The sequence below is a fragment of the Sciurus carolinensis genome, unplaced genomic scaffold, assembly GCF_902686445.1.
Source record: "Sciurus carolinensis unplaced genomic scaffold, mSciCar1.2, whole genome shotgun sequence".
Taxonomy (NCBI): Eukaryota; Metazoa; Chordata; class Mammalia; order Rodentia; family Sciuridae; genus Sciurus; species Sciurus carolinensis.
The window spans coordinates 112,135-129,751 of record NW_025920123.1 but is presented as its reverse complement, the minus strand read 5'-3'; the positions used below and the strand labels follow the sequence as shown (position 1 = coordinate 129,751).

Genomic DNA, 17,617 nt, shown 5'->3' with positions numbered 1-17,617 from the left:
TCATACCCACTTTACAGATTTAAATATAGTTTCCAAATACAGTGAAAAATTTTACAGAATTAAAGCAAAAAATAGAATATTCTTTAATTATAGTTGGAAATATTAAAATTCAAAGACTTCATGAATAAATTAAAAGATATGAAGAAAATTGCCAACCAACAAGTTATTTTTGCAAAACACCATATCTAACAATAGCAGAATTTTTCCCTTTTTTTTTAGTTTTTCAAATGTTTGGCACACTTACTGAAATGACCATATACTGGGCTATGAAGTAATAAACTTAAAACCATTGAGATTTTATCAGTTACATACTCTGGCCACAATAGAATTATTATATTCAATAGCAATAATAAAATGATATAGCACACCACAAAATATTTTTAAAAATTAACACCTTCTAAGTAACTGATTGGTCAAAGAAGAAATGACAGGGGCTATTAGCAAACAGCTTCAAGTGAACGTTGCTCAATATGCAGACCAAAGCCCAGACTGGGTCTGGAAAGCCCAAGTTTAGCCTGTGCAGAGGCTAGTATGAACCTCAGCAAACATTCACCTCTCATTGCTCTGTGACCCTCAGGGAACAGGTGAGATAGATCATTCAAAGTGGATATTTAAACTTTTTTCTTACACACCAAGGTTAAACCTAATATCACAATGAAAATAGCAGTAGAGAGCTCCTAAAATATTGAGATAATTCAACATTTTCAATATTTCACAGACCAACTCTCTGTCAGCCTGAGTTACAAGCAGTTACTGTAGTGCTTTAGTCTCCTCAGACATTGGTAAATTCACCCTATCACACTAACCCGTTTTGATTTGGGAAAAAAGTTCCAGGCCTTAAGATGCTTAAATTAACAAATGATATAATTTAACTTGTGGGGGTAAATCCATAAAAATCCTGATAAAACTGGAGTTAAAACATTTGGAATAAATTTTAATTATATGATTAAAAATGTGTGTACGTTTATGTATATAAGCACACAAGCACATGAAAATCAAGACTTAACACATTATTTCATTTACATTTATTTTTTGTGTGTGTCTCCCCTGCACATTATTTTTTGTTCTTCCTGAAATTGGTATCTAAGTACTTCAGATTTCCTTACATCAGATTCTGAAAGCCTACATTTCAGATATCTTCACCCAAAAACAAACAGGGTTTTGATAAAAAAGGAATTTTCACAAGACAAAACACATTTTGCATTTTCCCGTAACTAGGAGAAAACAAAAGTAAAAAGTCAGTACAGGATCCTTCAGTGCATACTGACCTCTGGAAGGTCAGAAAGAAATACTGTGAAACTGGTTGCACCCCACTCCCCGGACATGCTGCAGTGCAGGGCACCGCAGCAACTCACCCTCTTTTTCTTCCAAATTTCTTCTCTCTTGAATTTGCGATCCACGGGCGAGAAAAAGCATTCAATGAAGATGAATGGTAGAAAACCAGCAGGTTGACAATGGAGCTCCTGGTAGGTATTCTTCCTCCAAATGTGTTCGGCAAGTGGTGCCAAGGGGTCTATATAGCACTTATGTTACTGTGATTGGTCCACAGTTATGCTAATTAGGGTTTGCAAGTGTACCAATGCTATTGGTCCAAAATGTGGAAATGCTATTGGTCAATTCTTGAGTCAGGGATTCATTCAGCTCTGCTCATTTCCGTTTTCTCAATGCTGGTAGAGAAGTGGGAGGTTGAGGTCCTGGATGGCCCTCAGGTGCTGTGTGGGGCAGGCTACTGCAACAGGCCTCCCTACTCTTTCTGTGTCTGATGGCTACAGGGTGACAAGTCAGCAAGCCTTAGTTCTGCTTGGTGCTGGCTCGCTGTGCTTGTGTGGCAGCATTCATGCTGCAACAGGGCCTCCAGTGCTCAGACCCACCCAGGCCTGACTCCACCACTCCAAGGTTCAACTGTCTCTCTCAGCTGGAGCCACTCGCAGGCTGTGAGGCCCAGAGCCCTATCAACAGTACAGCATCCATTGAAGAAAATGTGCAAAACCTGATATTTCCATCTCCTGGGCATCTTCAAATTTTATGTACTTATAGTTTATATTGTTCTTCACAGAGAGATAAGACTGGCTTTCAAGGTGAGCATCCCAGAGAGCATAGACAAAATAGTTTTCATTCAGAAAGCAAGGCTAGCCACTTGTGTTTTATAAAAGAGTATATGAGTAGAGCAATCAATTGTCAAACAGAATCCTTCCTATGTGGAGGAGAATGACTCAGTTTTTGCAAATAAGACCAGAGCAATTCTATTAAGGCAGTCATTCTAGTGGAACTCTTCTGTTTATTTCTAAAACACATTGTCAGTGTTCACTCACTGATGTGAATTTATAGTAAAAACAATTATATAAAATTTCTCTGATTGAATTTGAACAGTGTGATGCAGGCTAGGTAAATAATAAAGCTACAGGTACTGAGGTGAGCTCATCTAGCCAATACAGGAGCTTTAATGAAAACAACTTACCATGAAAGAGACATAGACATGAAAGTATTTGCCAGGAAATTTATTATGTTCTCTATTGGAAAACACATTAGAGAAAAATGTACATAAGCTTTTCAACAGTAAAGAATATCAACTAGAAAACAAAACTATAAAAAACCATATTCCCAAGGAGGCAGAGGGTGATTACAGGTTTCCAGAACTGCAAAATGAATCAAATAAATTTCATTTTGTTTATAGTTTCTGTGAGTGAAGTTTTGCTACAAGAGCAGGAAATAAATTTTCTTCCCTTCCTAATTGTTACCTTCATTTTATTTATTTGAAGCATCTATTTTGAAACAATGAAATTTGGAGTGGAGTTGAAGATAACAGATTTTTATTAACCAAAAATTTATTTGCATATACCAGCATAACACACCATCCTGGGAAATTAGTACAATAGAACAGATGGAAAAACAATGTTCTGTATATAGATCGTACAGCCCTGAGAAAGTTCAATTCCAGGTATGGCACTCAGCTTTGTCATCATCAACTTTCTCCTAATATAATAATGTAATTTAATTCTGAAATTTCAAATTATATGGGAGATTTAACTGAAATAGTTTATCCTCTCATTACTCTGAAAGAAAACCTTCTGCATGTGGTGATCAATGCAACAATACTTTCTTAAATTCACATTTTCATATAATATGCAAAACTAAGGCAGGTCTGTACCGGTTTAATCATTCATGGACAATACACAGTATTTCAATGCCTAACTAAAACAGATTTAATTGCTAAATAATATTTCAAAGAACAGAACTTCACTTTAATCAAAAACAAGCTTACAAGGCAATTTTCAACTTCAGCAAGCTTTTTATTTTTTTTCCAGCTGTGTGTCCCTGTTAATTGTCCCTGTTGATTCCTGAAATTATATGAAAAGTGTCCCAGATTTTGAAGTAGTGTACATACAGAGGTTTTTCTTTTATCAGTTGATGAAGTATCTGTGATTAGAACTTAATTGACATTTATAAGATGCATTACCCCACCTTGTATATTTCAGAACATGATGATTGAGCATGAACAAAATCTGAGATCCCCCAGCAATGGGAGTGCTCCTAATTAGGCATCTGGTTTTGCAAATACTAACCTCATCTGCAGGAACATCAAAAGATAATGTAGGGACACCAGCAGAACAGCTGAGGTCAACATTAAATTTGAAATATTTAAAGTAGATACAAAACTTTTCTTGAATGCAAACAAATATGTTCATTCTTGTGGGTGATGGTGCTATTGGTAAAACATGCTTCCTGATATCCTACACAGCAAACAAATTTCCATGTGAATATGTTCCCACTGTTTTTGAACTATGCAGTCACAGTTATGATTGGTGGAGAGCCATATACTCCTGGACTTTCTGATACTGCAGGGCAACAGGATTATGACAGACTACAACCACTAAGTTATAAACAGATGTATCTCTAGTCTGTTTTTCAGTGGTCTCTCCATCCTCATTTGAAAATGTGAAAGAAAAGTGGGTGCCTGAGATAACTCAGAAGTCCAAAGACTTCCTTCTTGCTTGTGGGGACCCAAACTGATCTCAGAGATTGCCCATCTACTATTGAGAAACTTGCCAAGAACAAACAGAAGTCTATCACTCCAGAGACTGCTGAAAAGGTGACCCATGATCTCAAGACTGTCAAATATGTGGAGTGTTCTGCATTCACACAGAAAGGCCTAAAGAATGTGTTTGATGACTGTTGGCTGCCCTGGAACCTCCAGAACCAGAGAAGAGCCACAGGTGTGTGCTAGTATGAACATCTCTCTAGAGTCCTTTCTGCATAGCAGGTGGTTGGTATCATACTGAAAGCAATGTTAAAATCAAACTAAAGATTAAAAATTAAAATTCACTTACACAATAATGACAAATACCCTGCACCTACCCACATGCACTCGTGTGAGACAAGATCCATAGGTATGCCCCTCAACATCATATATCCTTATAATCATGAATTTTAACATATTTCACTTCTGCTTCATATCTATTTTTAAAACATCATCTCTAATTTCATTTGCTATTCTTGAGATAAAAATTTTTAAGGAATCATACTTTCATAATTGAATAAATGTACACTAAGTGAAATACAGAAATACATATTTAGGCATTTAAATGCATCACACATATGCGTGGGTATGTATGCTCTTAAAAATGAGAGTGAGATGGTACCAAATACAACACCTAATAACTGTGAAGAAGTCACTGATAGCTGAGCATATTTAATATTTTAGTTTACTAAGTATTTATAAGAAAGTACCTTTTCTTTTTGCATTATAACCCTAGTTACTTTCCCATTGTCTTTCTAGATTTTTTCAACTAATGTAGGTGTCTGAACTAATTCAGCTCCAAAGCATATTTATGCAAAAATTAAAACCCCAATATCAATAAACTGTGATTTATAAATAGTGTGAATGGATTTGTTATTTTAAAATCATTGCCTTTATTACTAATTCATGAGTTTCAATCATTTACTATATGGCAAGCATCATTCACCCAGATTGAATATTAATCCAAAACAATTTAAAACATTTGTACAAGAAATGTATCTCAACTAGAGTATTGGGACTTTTGTCCAAAATGTTTTCATTCCCCATTAATTTCTATTATCTGAAAACATATCAATTAGGTATTTTAAGTTTATACAATATATAAAAAGTCAATATTTATATCTACATTAGTATATGAAATTAATCTCATGAGAATGTATGTATGACTACCAAGAGGCACACAGAGCCATTTCCTTAGTCACTTCAGACTCAGCAGACCCCAAGTGTCCTAGATGCCTGCTGCTGGTTGGGCTGTGGCTCAGTGGTAGAGAACCTGCCTAGCACATGTGAGGCACTGGGTTCAATCCTCAACACCACATAAAATAAATGAAAATAAAATAGAGATACTGTGTCCATGTACAACTCAAGAAAATTTTTAAAAAGAAATAAAAGAAAAGCCTGCTGAAACACATCATAAATTCAAGATTTACTAAAGAAAAACTAACATTACCTAACAAAAATTGATGTTTAAACCTGTTAACCAGGACAATTGTCATAGGATATGAAATATTCATTTGATCTGGAAAAAGGTATCCTATCCAGATAGAAGAAAAGACCATATTCTTACCAAAAAATCATTTGGTTACTACACAATCTATAAAAGAAAATTAATTGTATGGCCATAGTGTAGGTTTAAGACATGATATTAACATGGTATATGGTATAAAACTACTTAGGGTAACACTACAGAAGCCAGTTAAATTCAGTGCCTTCCTTCACTAGAGACCCAACAGTTATGTCAGTGACTATATTCCAATATTCACTTCCCTCACCCTCCTACCTCTTTTTAATTAATAATTTAATTCTTCTTGACCAAGCTTTTTCTTATGACTTTTTGACACTTTTAAAATTGAATCTGACATAAAATAAAATGAATGTTATTGTTTTTATATTTCTATGATCAGCTTCCTGTGTTCCTCAAGTTCAACACAATGTGACATCTTCAGAGATAACTCCTAAAATTTCAGTAATAGTGTAAAACTGGGAGCAATGTAACATTACATCAACAGTATAAAAAATAAATCTCAACATAATTTATTCTCACTAGTGAATGTAGTGAAATATTTCACTTTATATTTCTTTCCATAGATATGTCATGGATTTCAAAATTTCACAGTTAGATATATGTGATGTTTGTAATTAATTTTAATTTGAAATATATCACCTTATATTACTCACCTTTTATTTTCTTTTGTTCATAATATTGCATATTGACTACAGTTTTTCCAAGTGTCTTTAAGGTACTATGTTTTGCAGTATGCCAGCTGATGCGTTTTCCAAGTGTTACTTATGTTTATTTTTCTGCCTCATAATTTTGTTTACATTTGCTGTGGAGATTTTAGAAATCATCAAGATTGTTTGGTATAGGAAGGAAATCAATCCTGGACTGTTTAATTACTTGCAATCTTCCTGTTTTTCCTTGGATACATTTTCATCCTTACATACATTATAGATTTTTTTAACCCTTTCTAATACAGCTCAGCTAAATTTCCCACAATAGTTTGCTTTATATTGTCATACTATTTTATGCTGAAAGTAAATCATGATATTCAGGAAGAAAAACATCAAACTCAATATTGTAAAATAAGCTACCGTTTGAAATTTTTGCATGCAGATTTAACAAAAAGAATTGAAAGAAAGAGTAAGGTTTACATGAAAAAATAGCTTTAATTCTGATGAATTGCTTACACATCTCAGTCTTTTTGTGCTTTAAAATTGGCTTGGACATTTAGGTACAAAGACTCCTGTTTTATTCACATCTAAAATGAAATAGAAAAGAGAAGGAAAACAGAATAAAATATAAAATGTTATAAATCTGGAGGCAGCTCACACTACAGTTCCTGTGTGGGACCACCAAGCGGCTGCTAGGCTCACCCAGCCCAGAGCACAACCTGTGCACCCGCCGCCAGCATAGAGGCTTGCCGCGAAAGGGTCTCAGAGTATAGAACCTAAAGAAATTCAGATACTTGAAGTTGATTTCCATGGAAACCTTATCATTCTTTGATGACAGTTGTGGCAGCTTTGCTTCTGATGGTTTTGCAAAGGAGAGACTGTGGGCAAACCACCAAGGCTGTAGGCCCTGCAAACAGTACAGACCCTCTGGAATTCTCAAGATGGTCATAAACTTCCCAGTACAAACCACCAGGGGGGCAGCCAACAAAACACAGCACCCCCAAGCCCTCCGAGAATTTTTAAAAAGGAGAAAAAAGAAAATCTGTACACCAGTCATATACTAATGAAACCTCCCAGTGTTCAGTAGCCTGATGCATGAGAGGTACCTGACAATGAGCTTCAAGTCTCCAGCAGGCATCTCAGGATGGGATTTGCCCCACCCAAAGACCAGAGCTACAGCTTCCAGGATTATCCAAGATGGCCGCTCTGGCTTCGAAATGTGTTGGCAAATGGGGAGCTGCAGCTCAGGGGTGGATGTGGTCAGCTGGAGGTCCTGGAGACTGGATGCAGTTGGTCTGGCAGGGATCCTGGAGGTCCGGTGTGTTTGGTGTGGTTGTGGGATCCTGGAGGCCAGGGGCAATCAGTCGGTCTGGGGTCCTGGTGATAGGGCGCAGTCAGTTGGTCTGGGGGTCCTGGCAGCAGGGAGCAGTCAGTCGATGTGAGGGCCCCAGAGGCAGGGAGTGATCGGTTGGACTGAGGGATCCTGGAGACGGGGCTCAGTCAGTCCGGGCAGGGGTCCTACGGGGCCTGGCTGTTGTCTCAAAAATGGCCCTCCGAGCATTTTGCCACTGATTCCAATTCTGATTCAGAAGATGAAAGCAGCACGGACTCTCTTGAGAAAATGGCTTTAAATATAAAACAAAACAAAGCAATGTTCACAAAAATCATTTCAGAATTAGAAAACTTTCCTTGTTCCTTCCCTGGAAGATGTTCCCTTCCAGACCCAAGATCAGTAAGTGGATCACAGTCACCACAAAGTGTAGATTCCCAGTTGTGGCTTCCAGGGGGAACTCTGACTGGAGAATTTATCTTCTGACTAGGTCAAGGTCCTAGATCTTGGGGTCCCTTAGTGCTCTTCCCACAGAAGAGGAGGAAGAAGAAGAGGAAGAGGATAAGTTCATGTTGATGAGGAAGTGGAAGACTGTGAACAGCTACATGGAGGATGATGATATGCCCAGAAGTCAGAGACCAGGATCCATGTCTCTTCTACACATAATTCATCCAGTGGAAGGAAGGAATCACAGATGAAGACTTGGAGAACATCTGTAGCAACTCTTGAGAGAAGATGTATAACCATTCACCAGGGTAGTAGAACCCCAACCCCTGGGGCATTTGAGGCCAGTTGTGTGGGCCCTGCCTTTGAAACTGTTATGATGAAGAGGTCAAGGATGCTTTGCTCAATCCAAACTGGCATTTCCCATGTTGTCAAGGAATCTGCAACTGCAGTTTCTACTGCCAGGGAGATGGATGGTGTGCAACTGGGGTCTTTATGTATTTAGCCAAGTATCATGGCTTTGGGAATGTGTGTGTTACTTGAAAAGCTTGAAACAGGAATTTGAAATGCAAGCATAATACAGATACCAGTTATCTGCTTCTCACACTGTCCTTAAAGTTCTCAGTTTTGTCATTGATTGGAACCTGGTTAAGCATCTTGACGATCAGTCTGCTTTATGGAAAACTCAAATCAAGTTCATATCATTAGATTGGCATGTGTTTCTGGACTATCATGGGGGAGAGTGGGAAGCATTTGGCTAGTTACACTTTACCCTCCTATAGTTTCTCCTCTGCTTCCCCTGCCCACATCTCATAGCCTCCCTCTCTTTTTCCAGTGGTCCTATCGGTGGTCACTTAGTTTCAGAATTTTTTTAAGTGGCAATTTTAAAAGCATATTTGATTAATTGGTGTTGAAATTGCCCTGAAATTCACCCATAAAACCTGACACTTGGATACAGGATACCAAAGTGTTAACTCTTCTATCAAACTCCAGAGAGCAGCCCTCTAAGTTGTTTATACAGAAACAATCCTTATGATTTTCATGTTCACACTAGTTATTTTTAGCAGAATTAAGGTATGAAAATCTTAGAACTATCTGGAAACATAAGATAATTGTTGTGAAATGAAATACACTACTTTTTATTGCTCTCATGAGACTACCCCATGTATTGTAGTTTCTGTAAAACTCCTTGCAGTTGAGACTTTGTTGCCACTGGTTTCTTCCACCCTGAGGTTAAGCCCTGCATCCTGTTTACAGTTGTCCATAGGTCCATGGGCAACATTGCACTGCACTACTTAAAACTACTGCCTTAGGAGATATTCTGGGAAGTAAGGATGGAGAAACCTCAGAGTAGTCTTATTCATATTCTTGCTAGAAAATTTTTAGAAACTAATAATAATTAGTTTATCATTCTTTGCAATTTCTTATATTATCCCTGGGAGTTTCTGTGCTCAGGGATTTTAATCTGGTTTTAAGCATTTTATCATAATGAGAAGTACCTTTTCAGAGATAAGTAGCTTCCAATGGTTTTTTTGCTTTATATCGCTGCCTTGTTTTTTAACATTTAATAGTATTTTTAATAGTAAAGAAAAACAAAGTTCAAATGCCCAACAATAGTTATGTTTAACATTTGGTATACATATGAATAAAGATAAAAGGCTGCTGAGTAAACACTGGAGTTAAATAAATGCATATACATATAATTAACTATAATTTATTTTATGAATAAATAAGAAAAAGTCACTGGCTAAAAAGGATTTGGTTTCTAATATTATTAATTTGGAGTCCTCCACTCCCCAGCAAATTTCCCATTAGGCCAAACTGACAACTCTCCCTGCCAGGCATCACAACAAACCATTCCACTGGCCCCACAGATTTGGAGGAAAATGTTTGGTCTGTGGTTCTACAATCTTTATTCTAACCTGGTACCAGCTTGAGAAGCAAACCCTTGCTTTTGGTCACCTGACTTTTTTTTTTGGTACTGGTGATTGAATCCAGGGGTTCTTAAGCACTGAGCCACATTCCTAGTCCTTTTCAAATTTTGAGGCAGGGTCTCACTAAGTTGCTGAGGCTGGTCTCAAACTTACGATTCTCCTGGCTCAACCTGCTGGATCACTAGGATTACAGGCTTGAACCACTGTGACCAGCTTGTTTTTCAATTTAAAAGAGAAAGGGAGGGAGAGAAGAAACTTACCAAAATTAAGACCACCCAGTAGGAATGGAAGAACATTCCATACCATTCCAGTAGGAATGTTCTTCCATACCATTTCAGTAGGAATGTTCTTAACCTCTTTATTGAGCTTTTGACTGATGTATGCAACCACAGAATAAATATAACCTTCCCACAAAATGGCAGGCTAAACCAGCAGCTTCTGGCAAGACCGTGTTGCCTAAAGGGTAGGGCTAGTGATGTGACTCGAGTAGACTCTGCAAATGAGGCCTTGCCAACAACCAGTGGATAGACACATAGTATCCAGCACCATCCTTGGGTCCTTCTCCTGATTTTCACAGGCAGGACCTGTGTGAGGGGAGTAGCCGGTATTGCTGTTGGAGAATGGCTGTAGTGTTTTCCGGGGCACAGCCTGGACAAATGATGGCAAACCTTCCAGACATAGATAAGTCAACCACAGTAGAATGGAGGCGACCCTCAGGGTTCTGGCCATCCCCAATTGGTCCCCCATCAATGACTAGTGACAAATGAGGTCAGAGATCTTGGAACTCTTCATCATTCAGAGAACTTGCCTGGGAGCTGAGGTTGGCACTGGTGAGAGCAAGAGGTCTCTCAAACATCTGGGCCAAGTCCCGCATGAAGGCATGGTCAGGAGGAATCTGGATACCTACAAGAGGGGTAAAAAGGTTCAGGTCTTTGTTGAGCTCTTGAGAGCATTCCATCACCAGGGTCACTGGACCTGGCAACAGAACCTGTGGACCTGGCCATCAGGGTGGCCCACAGCGCCTTGGTCCAGCCAGTGCACTCAGGGCTTGTGGCCTGCACGGAATTACCCCAGAACTGCAATAGCTGGGCCCCTAGCGCTGCTAGAGCAGGGCTCGGCAGGCAGAGGAGACGTTCATTGCGAGCGGAGCCCATCTGTCCCTCACCCAACCCTATGCTGACAACCATTCTCTGCCATTTTGTTTCTGGGGAGATTTCATGTGTCACCCTTTCACTTTCCTTTTTCATAAATCATTATTTGGTAGAAGTAGAATTTTAAGTGTGTGTCCAGTTTATGTGCATGTATAGCTTGTTGCTTTACCCATTCATAGTACAGCTTTTTATCTGAAATGCTTTTATACAAAATTTTAATTTTAATAATAAAACACTTTGTTATAAACTAATATGAATTTAGAGAACCCTTGTCTTGGCAGACATGGAGAAACACAGAATGGAAGGAGATCATTGGGCATTGAGATAAGAAATAGCTAATTATTAATTAAGACCAAAACCTTAATGTTTATTTCCATTTTTCTTTTATATGTTCAAGACTTGATTTATGAGAGCAAGGATTTTTTTTTATGTTTTAATTTTTTAGGGCCTAGCACTATAGGGAATGATTACAGCAATGCTTGTTATGTGAACTGGACATTTAGCAGACTAAAAAAGTTGGCAAATGGAGTAAAATAATTTAATATACAATTTAGAATAAGCTGCATAGTAAGCTCATATAATTGTTTTTACATTTCCTTTAAAATGTTTTCTTTCTCTGAATTAAAACATAGTCTAAACATATACAAAACATATAATACATGAATTACTTGTGTTTTCTAGCTAGGCAAAACTTTGGATATATGCCACTAAAAGACATTTATTCCTTTCCCAACATCACCAATCTTACTTATTTATAAATTTTGTTGCTTAACTTTCACTTTATTCCGTCTTCCTTTTCTTATCTAAGAGATTCCATATGAATAACTTTAAGGAATCTTGAAGTAATGTTCTATCTTATAAATATAATTTTCCATTTCTTCCATAGTATTCCAGTTAAACACACACATACCACAAATCTTCCCTGTGTTTCACCACTCAGACTTTTCCAATTGATCATTGATACACCTAAAGAGTCTGTTTTTTAATACACTTAATATCAGGCTAAATCTTTAGAGATTTGATAGGCATTAGATAGATTTCTTTTTAATTTTCAGAAGAAAAATCAGAATGTCTCATAACTATCAAAATGAGGCTCAGTGGGAAATACATTTAAGACTTTGACTAAGGGGAGAAAAGAATTTCTTGTGTCTAAGTACTCCAATGACAAATTTCATAGGGCAAGAGGTTTTAGTTGAGTGAGTTACTTTCTAGACTTTAAATAGATAATGTATGATGTCAGACACTTTGGTATTCTATGTAAAATTGGTAGGTTAATAATGGACTTTAAAGAAAATTGGCTCATTTATATTTGGGATGACAGGAGATGCTAAAATTAACTAAGTAAAATAGATTTTACTCAATTTTACTTAAATATTTCAAGTATATCTTTGGGGATTTTATTTTATAAGAAAATATTTTCCCTGAGTATTAATGGTGCAGAAAACTGGCAATAGATACTCTTCATTATTGTGAAATGATGCCTTCGCTTTTTAATTGAAACATTTACAAGATTACTTTGTCCCTCATGATGAAGTTATGATCAGCAAGTCCCTCAGGAGAACATTTAGGCAGTTTTATTCTTTGCAAAATGCAGTCATTGTATTTGCTTGTAAAGAAAAAATTTTAAGACTTCTATTGTTATATACAAAATTGTACTGAAAACACTAAGTGACTTTTCCTATTTGGTTCATCTTTAGGAATTCCTTTAGTATAGGCTCATCCCCTACCTTTTCCATTAACATGTCAATACTATTAATTCACTCCTTCATCTATAAGTGTATATTGAATCAGACCAATTGATTTAGATTTGAAAATGAATTAAATGTTATTGTTGTCAACTATAACTAGGAGGAAAGTTATAAAAATATTTGAAGTGCTATAATTGTTATAATGGCTATCACTGCTAAATAATAAATTGGCACAAATTGGTCTTGAAGAACAAACTCCAGAAGAGAGTAAAGGATAATTTCACAGAAGTAGAGACATGCTGGATTTTGAAGGTTGACAAGGTTTTTTAGAGAATCAAGGGAAGTTTGGCAGTAATATACAAAGTCTAAGAAAACTGTGGTCACATGGTGTAATTGCATGTATTTGTACAATTCATGAATTAAGGCTTTAAAATTGGACAGAAGTGCCAAATATAAAAATTTAAGTCAGGATATGTCTGACCAGTGTTTGGAGGAGTTCTGAAATTGGCAGTTGGAGGAGTTGTATTGTCTCCCAGGGATAGACCAAAAATTCTGGTAGGTGGAGGACTGTGAAAGTTTTTATTTTTTTATGCATAATGTATAGATATATGCAAAATAAACAGAGAGAAAGGTTATATATTAGTGATATTAAAATTTCATTGAGGACGATGTTTGAAATACAGTGTATTTATGAAGAACAACAGGATGGGAGGAATTTATAATAACAAAGTTGGGAAATCCTGGTCTGATAGAGGGTGCTGTGTACCATTATTTCATGACGATATTTCAGTGTTGTTCATGATTTGTGAAGTCTTGAATGTCAGTTCTCATACCAAGTGTCATTTAGTGACTATAAAATCACAAGTACAGGCCATCTCCCATTCTTGCACTCCTACTCCAGTCTCTTAGTCTGACATTTTTACATATTCAGCAGCTCTGTCATCGTGGGTTTAATTCCTCTCTGCTGAATTCCTGTCCCTGAGGGACAATAAACTTTGATTTTTGAACAAACTATGAAGTTGGTGCCAAAATAATTAGTATTGCATATTAAAATACGATTAATGGAATTATCATCAGATAATGCTTCAATTGTGAAAGCTTTCTCCTGTGATGTTCCATTTTATATTTGTTCTTTTACATAAGATGACTGACCAAATTGGTTGTTTTTATTTAAGCATTTAAAGTTTGCGCAGCACATAGTTGGTGAGGCCGCCAAGCGAGGAGGTGCCCGCCAGCGTGCAGCAGAGGCGGGGCGAGTCGAGTCCCGCTTAAAGCAGCGGGCGGCACACCGCGGTCCCTAGGTCCAGCGCCATCACCGCCAGAAGGACGCACTCGGCGGAGCGCAGGGCCAGTGACGCGCACAGCTGGGCTGTGCAGCCGCCGAGGGGCCGGGCCACGCAGGTTGGTCAGTAGCGGGGACACCAGTTGGTGATGAAACCGGCGTCCACCAGGGCCAGGAGGCAGAGGAAGTAGTACATGGGCGTGTGAAGACGCGGGTCCCGCATGGCCAGCAGTAGCAGCGCCCGAGTTGCCCATTAGAGTCAGGAGGTAGCAGAGGAGGACAAGGGCGAACAGGGAACAGGACCGGCTGCACCGAGGGCCAGTCTGTGAATCCCAACAGGAGGAAGCGCTCCTCTGCTGTGATTGACCTAAAGAAGGAAAACTCCAAGAATATTTGGAAGGACAATATAAAGGGTGGCACTATTCTTACAAGTAAAAGGATAACCCAGGAATGTGGGACTGCGGAAGAACTGAAAGCACACAATAGTATAGATAATAACTTACTTATTGTAGTCCCATTTAATAGATCTGAACCCTTGCTTTAGTTGCTGCATGCTAGTATTCTTTGTTTTTATATATTTACAGGGTCCTATGGGGGAGATAAAATGTCTATTTTATGGGTGAACAAATAGGGCCTCAGAAATGCTAATTAAGTTGTCCTAGGGTCTTAGCTAGTCAGTGGTCATGTGTGACTGTACTCAGGTCTGTCTGTTTCCAGATCAGTGCTATTTTCAGCTGCCTCCCTGGCTCTGGTTGTACTACCAGGGGCCAAAGAAGAAATCTAATCTCTCTCCCACATCAGAGCCTTTCAGATTTATGAAGACAGATTTCATTCTGAGTCTCCTTTCCCCAATTTCCTGGAAAGTGTGTAGTACCTAAAAATTAGGGCAATAGCCCATGCTTGCCCCAACTAACAATTTATAGATCAGAATTATCACCTTCCTTGTTTTAGGTGCTTCACTTTTGTGGACCTGGGGCCAGAAGAATTTCTGAGCAGACAAAATCTGTTAGACCTCATAAATTCCCTTAACCTTGTTTGATTTGTGAACACATCAGATTTATTTCTTGTAAATACCTAAAGAAAAACAAAACTCAAATCCAATCAATTAGAAGCAGACAGCATATTTGTGTATCTAGGCTCTTTCTAATAGGACAGACCAAATAGTGCAAATATATAATTATAAGCAATCAAGTATTTTCTTTGATTTACTTCTCTGTTTGTTCTACTAAACTCTTCCTCTTGTGTTGCTGCTTTGACATTACTGAACTACTTCTGGACTGGAGCTGCCTGATTCATGAAGAGCTGTTTGTTGAAATAAACTTTAAAATAAAAAAAAAAAATAGAAAGGCAGTTAGGATGACTTAGCCAAGGACAGCCTAAATCCTAGCTGAGGATGATGGAAAGGAGTTTGCACATTTAATTCCTAAAATCTAGCAAAAATAAGAGTTTAAAGCTAAGGTATCTTAAAATGTCATTCTGACTTTAAATTGTACTTTTACTGAATTATTTTATGAACAAGAGAATTTGAAACTTAACAAGTAATTTATAAACTGACACTCTCATCAAAATATCCCAAATGACTGTAGTACTATATAAACCCTTGCATGAAAAGTTCTCTCTTTTTTACCTTTTAGTTTATTCTAAACTTTAACTAGAGATCTACAGTTCAAAAAATGATAGAAAAATTAATAATGTGTGTTCTTTTTTTAATTTTCCCCTTTAGGAGATATTTCATTGAAAGAGTTCTTCACCTGCACACATGAGCACTTCGTCTGGTGCTTTTCCATCTCACTTCTTCCCCTTGTGTTTGGAGGAACTGGTGTTATTCTTTGGTGGGCATGGAAAAGAGAAAAGTGGCCTCTGTTACACATTCCCATGCCTCCCCTTTGGCTAGGCTTATGCTTAGCACAGTGAGAGCCAGTTTTACGCGCTCAGCTCAGGAAGAGTCAGGCTGCCTCATCTTTGCTCTCTCTCTACCCAAATACTCTTGCACCTCTTCTTTCTGGCCATTGTTAATTTATTTTCATCTAAAGAATCCATCAGTTCTTACATAACAATTCCATGTATGCAATTTTAAGTAAGCTTCCTTTTATTAATAATAAAACATTTTCATGTTGCATGCATTATGATGAATTTCACAATATTGGGGTAAAACAACTGAAACATATCTGTGATGCTAATATTTTTCTTAAGGGTAATACGATTAGTTACTCAGTGTTACTATGGAATTTATTAAGAAAATAAAACAAAACAGTGTATGCTAGCAGAACATTATCTTTTGTATATTTGAATATGGATGAAATGAAGTGAACATTTCTTAAAAAGACAAAAATGATAGCAATCTTTGGGGATAAACAAAGTATGAACTTTTGCTATAAGTGATAACAAATTTACATCATAATAATATGATAACTTCATCTTTTATAAGCTAGAGAATTTGAACACTGTGCAGTGTTGCTTTTTAATAATGAGTAAATATTCTGAATGCAGAGAGTTCATCTTCAGAGTAGTAGCTAAAGCCAAGTAAATTAACTGAAGGAAATGACAAAAATATATGAATAGACAGCATGTTTTCCATTAAGGAGAGGAGAAAAAGAATACTCACAGAAAAGTAATCACTATGAAACTTGCTGATGTATGCAGAAAAAATTGAAAGGAATGTTAATGAGTTAAATAGAAAAGAGAAAAATGGCAATAAGAAAAATATGTTGTTAAAATGTTAAACTTATAAACAAATTCAAATCCATAGATAGCATCTGTGGATCATCTGTTTCTTGAATCCATTCTAATGCACATCTTATTATTTCCACTAGATTGCAAATTACTTAAAAACAGAATATGTGTTGTGTTCATTTTAAAATTACAGACATCTCCTGTTAGAATGACTAAGCTGTAGTTAGAATTTCAGAAATATATTTGATGGACAAGAGAAATTTCATTGCATAACCAGTGTCTGCTTGGACTTCCAGAGCCCATGAAAGGCAGGGTCTAGGAATGTTTCCTGAATTGAGCCTCAGTTGTCACAAAGTCTTGTATAATTCAGAACATAGCTGAAGAAACTCTGGATAACTTCTGTTCCTCTATGTTCAAATCTCTTACTCTGAAAGCCCAATTATCTCATTCATATAGGAATACACATTCAAAACTTTAGCAAAAAGTTTTTTCTCTTAGCCATCCTGTACAAGAGCCTCCCAGATATTGGTGGTATTTAAGGAAGTAAATCTATTCACTTACTATGCATTTTAATGACTTATGACATTCTTCCATTGGGAATATAAATATTTTGATAATTTGGGTTAATTTCTTAAAGTCTTGCTCTAGTATTGTGCCATAAGTTGTCATTACAGGAGATCAAGGTGGCTTCTACTTTTGACTAATGTTAAAACATGTTTCTTCCTGATTTTGACCCTCCATTTTCTTAGTTCTATTATAATAATCTCAATTTTCTTATTAATATTAAACTAAGAAAACATGTCTTTCTGAAGATATCTTGGCAGGTTAGAACCTAGGCATGTCATCCTGAAGAGCTGGAAGGGTCGTTTTGAAACATAAACACGTAGGATGTGTTACCCCAGTGCTCTAAGCTCTATGGGTGGGC

General features: G+C 37.1%; 2 pseudogenes; both read left to right on the top strand.

The window, feature by feature from the left end:
* The first annotated feature begins 3,666 nt into the window (after window positions 1–3,666).
* On the top strand, window positions 3,667–4,230 carry LOC124973852 (cell division control protein 42 homolog; annotated as a pseudogene).
* A 376-nt stretch (window positions 4,231–4,606) lies between these two features.
* Window positions 4,607–8,542, top strand: LOC124973837 (cell division cycle-associated protein 7-like; annotated as a pseudogene).
* The last annotated feature ends 9,075 nt before the right edge of the window (window positions 8,543–17,617 follow it).